This window comes from Montipora capricornis, chromosome 8 (assembly GCF_036669925.1).
Source record: "Montipora capricornis isolate CH-2021 chromosome 8, ASM3666992v2, whole genome shotgun sequence".
Classification (NCBI taxonomy): Eukaryota; Metazoa; Cnidaria; class Anthozoa; order Scleractinia; family Acroporidae; genus Montipora; species Montipora capricornis.
The window spans coordinates 52,453,348-52,458,073 of record NC_090890.1 but is presented as its reverse complement, the minus strand read 5'-3'; the positions used below and the strand labels follow the sequence as shown (position 1 = coordinate 52,458,073).

The window sequence follows — 4,726 nt, the reverse complement described above, 5'->3', positions numbered from 1 at the left end:
TATGAAGCATACTCATGATCTTTCTCTTCTACATCTTTATGAACAACATTAGCAATAAAAAAGCTAAGGACTAAAAACCAGAAAAACATATCTGGCAATCATTGGGTATCTATTGTCACGTGACAATTTAAAATACCAGTGGAGTACTTCACAGCGAAGCTTATGGGCCCAAGGAAGAAGGGGAGTGGAAAGATAATACAAAATAATAAGGATTAATGCGCAACCATTCTTAGGATGCCCAGCAGCCTACCAAAATCATTCAACAACACGAACATGCACATTGAATTTGTAAAAGCCTATTTGGATGTTTAAGATCAATTTTTTCTTTATAGTTTTATACTTTCACTCTTATGCTTTTTGCCCAATGAGTGGGGGGATACATATAATTACAAGTAGTTACTCTAAAGAATTATTTATGTGGATTAATTTCTGGTTGTGATGCTCTAGTATTTTCACAAGTAATGAAAATAAAACCCACGTATATGGCATTTGTGAAAGTCTTCAAATTGCATGAGTGCAACCAAGATTTCTTTGAAAACCCTTGGGATTTAATGAAGAAAATACAAAGGCATTACTAACCAAATCCTTCACAAGTGTGACTTAACATTAAGAGGAACTACTACAACAATGTTTTCTTTACCATTAGGAGTTCTTAAGTTATAATTTAACTCAGCTACAAACACAAACACTATCAATTCTTGAGACAGGAATGAAAGCTGCCACTGATTCAGCTTCAAATGAGGGCAGACACACTTGAATTGGTAAACCAAAATAAAACCTTGCATGTGGATGAACTTTATACCAGTGAACACAAGCAAAGGTGTATGGGAGGTCCAAAGTTGCACCATTAGAGGACTGGACAGTCACAGTGTGTTTGAAACGAAGTATTGTATAATCCCTGCAAAAGAAAGAAAAAATATTGGTATGGTAGGTACATTATTTTGATAAGAACTAATAGGCTACACTGTATCATTTTCTAGTTTGGTTTCCCTTACAAATCACTTTTGTGCCAATGAATTACATGTATTTATAACAGTTCTAAAAAAGAGAAATGAGCCTATCTACCTGGACTTTCAAAACTGTATTTTTTCACAATTAATATGACTTAAATTTACTGATGTGATAGTACTGTCAATAATGGTCACAAACCTGCAAGTTTATGACTTTGTTACTTCAACAGTGAAAAAAAAAAACCTATTTAGAATATATTATAATGACACTGTTCGTGCATTTCTTCACCTTTAATCAAAAGTAAACTACACTGTAACAATATTCCCAATCCAAAGGTTCAAAAGAAAATAAACTAGACAATATAAAAGTAAACGTAAAATCAAAACAAACAAAAAGAACATGCACTTTGATATGATAAAGGTTCAAGAATAAAAGAAATAATTCAGAACCTTCTTTGATAGGTTTTCAATCATACTTTTTATTGTACAAAGCATGCAAGACTAGAGAGCAGTATAATACCTTCACTTATCACAGAAACCCACCTGGCCTTAGATCTTCTGAAGTTGTGTCTAATCCACTGGAACCATACCATCGAGCCATTATACAAGCAGATCGTTCACTTCGTGAATACCGGGAGTCAAGTTTCTGATCGTACAGCTGCAGCTGAGAGAACTGGCAACACAATTTGGGAACATAAACAATACAGTCTTCTTTATGCAGAAAAGTGTACATTTTTGTCAAGGATTCAACTTCACTATCACTCATGTAAATTTCCTTGACTGGAGACGACACTCGAATGAAATGGTTGTCAAGGAAAGACAAATGAAAAGGTCTGTTCCAGTACTAGCTTTAAGCTGGATACTCTTTCTGTACTCATCTGGCGTCATTGCCTTCTTCTTTGTCATTGCCAATGAGCCGCTGTCTACAGACACTAACATCTCTTTAAATCCAACAAACTCAATTGGCCAAGACATGTTCCTTACTTGCTGCCGCTCAATAAATTTTCTCATAAGTTGCACTTCAATCTGGTGGTTGTTCACATGCATAGCACCCAAAATGCCATTGTAACGTTCAAACGAAAAACACCAGAAGCCATAGACAGGACCAAAGTCAAGAATGCATTCACATAATGGCAATGAAGATGCATGTTTGGCGTCACAACAGATGTACCATACAAGTCTTCAACAGTTCTGCAAAACTTGACGAGGAGCTCATCTGCAAGTTTTACTTCAGAAGTGTTGATAACTGTTGAACACAGTATGTGACAAGCCTTCACAAATAATTTCCAGCATTGGAGATGTCTATCTGGTAAAACGTCCTTTAGAGCAAAGGTTGAAAATACCAATGCCCAGTTCTTAAACTGGTCAGCAGTAAAGCCTTTAAAGCTGGATGCAATCTTTGATGGAATTCTTCCAATACTAGAAGGAACTTTGAGCTTGTTTACTCGCTTTTGAAGCACTTTAAAGTCTTTTTCATCCAGCAAGTTTAACTCTTTCCACACCTTAAGCATTTTTCTTGTTGTGCCCAGCATCAAGTTGTGCATAGGATCAATGACAACAAAAGAAATAAAATCAAAATATGGAAGTAAATCAAGGATGAGAATCGCACACCATAGGCACTCTCCTTTGTGTCACGTCCTTTCTTTGATGTTACTGTGTTTCGTACCCTCCATACATGCTCTCTATGCTCAGTGTTAGTACGCAAATTCCAGCTATCTCGATCGAATCCTGAGAAATCTTGTTTCTCTCCAAATGATCTTCTATGAAACTCCTTGGTACACTTGTTGCAACCTTTTCTTGCAGAGAATCCTAAGAAACCACAAAGTTTGCGAGATGCAGGAATGTCACAGCTGACACAAAGTACAGCTAGCTGACAAAATTTGGGTCCAGTTGAGGGGCAATCCAACCAAACGCCATCCCAGAAGTCCAATAGCTCATTCACCAGAGGGTCCAAAAATGGATTCACATCTCTGCTTGGTTCCTGTGGGCCAGGAATAATCCCTACAACTGCAATGTTTTCTTCTTTATTTCTTTCCTGTGGTGGCAAGTTCAGAAAACTTAAATAAATCACCCCAACACTGTATACAGAATCCTTGTATGGCTGAAACCAATCAAGATTCAACATACATCCGAAAGTGTTAGGGGCATCAAAGAAAGGCTCTCCTTTTCCATTCTTGAAATTTTTCCAGACCCTTCCATCATACACATCTCCAAGAAGGTTGATATCCCGAGGGTGCTTTTTATACTGCTCACATTTATCAGCAAATCCAGGCCGTTTAAGGAATTCTTGAAGGGTTTTCTTCACTGAACGGTAGCAGAAAACCCTCTTTGCTTTTAAAGTCAGCTCTCCATGTTTTGAACGTGTAGTTTTAAATAGAGATGCTCCACATGGTTTTCTCTGAGCTCTTTGTGGATGGCGTGGAAACTCTACAAAACTGCAACGCTCACCCTTCTTTCTTCCATTTACCAGAGTACGTACACATTCCTCAGGTTTGTAACATGAACTGCACTTTGGACAAACAATGAACTTTTCAAAGTCATCCCTATTTACTCCTAAAACGTTCCTTACCATATACAGTGACTTAGGCAGCAGGTCTGATATTTGTTTGAGTTTACTACAATGAAGCAACCTTGAGAAAAGTTCCAGCAGCCTTTTCAAAAAACAAAACAAAGTGCTCACTGCAGCATCTGGTAAGTTATGCATGATTTTCCAAGTCATAATGAAAATAATTACAAGTTTGATGAGTGAAGTGCTCAATAAAGATGATTTCTTGGATAGCACAGACTCATTCTCATTAGCAGCATTATCCTCATCAGATGACGTCATCAGGTTTTCAAACTGCAATTCTGCCTCATCATCAGTTTCTTCCTGGGACAAATGTTCAATAAAAGATGTTCAATAACTAAACTAGAAACTAAAAAATGCATAATTTATGACCCAAATATTTTGCTGTCCTTAATTAATATTTAACTTGGGCCAGGGTCTGAAATTAATTTTCTTCTTTAAAAGAAACCAAATGGTGACTAACCAAACAATTTTAGGTTGCCAGACTAATTTTGGTTGACAAATTTTACCCTTGTTTTATTTTTTTCATCCACATTCAAATAGCAACGGATCTTGACAAAAATAATTATTATGAGCGTGACTTCAGTCACGTTAGACACCATTTTTTTCTTCTACACTGTACACTATGTTTTTATCCAAACCAGCTATACTTCTATTGAGGTAAGTTCGAATCATTCTCAATTCATACTGTAGCTTCCATAATACATACAAGGGCATACACTGTACATATATTCTCCACATACAAATTTTGTGACTGGTTTTGCATTGACTTGATGAGTTAAAAGGAAATGCACTCAAGTCAAACATCAGCAGCCAATCACAATAATTTACATAGTAAATTAAAGCTATACTTAAAGCCAAACTGTAACCAGAGCTAAAAATCAAAAGGGCAAAATTGACTTTGGATGTATCAACTATTGCAGCTGTGCAAGAACCATCAATATATGAAACATCCTTCTTTAAAATCAATCAATAAAGAAATAAGTAAATGTAAGGTTGACTTACATAAAAGTCTTCCACACTGTCTGTTGACTCGGCAGCAGAATTACAATCATCCACTGACACATCTAACATAAAAATTAATAAATAGGACATAAATTCTCATATTCTAGTCAAATAATTTTGAGTGAACAAGAGGGACCAAATGTTTTGATTCCGGAGTCGCCATCTCACATGCACTCAACCTTCCGTTATTACTAGCAAAAAATTA

General features: G+C 36.3%; 1 pseudogene; it reads right to left on the bottom strand.

The window, feature by feature from the left end:
- Window positions 1-461: 461 nt before the first annotated feature.
- LOC138060383 (uncharacterized) overlaps window positions 462-4,726 on the bottom strand; it is a 6,388-nt pseudogene continuing 2,123 nt past the window's right edge.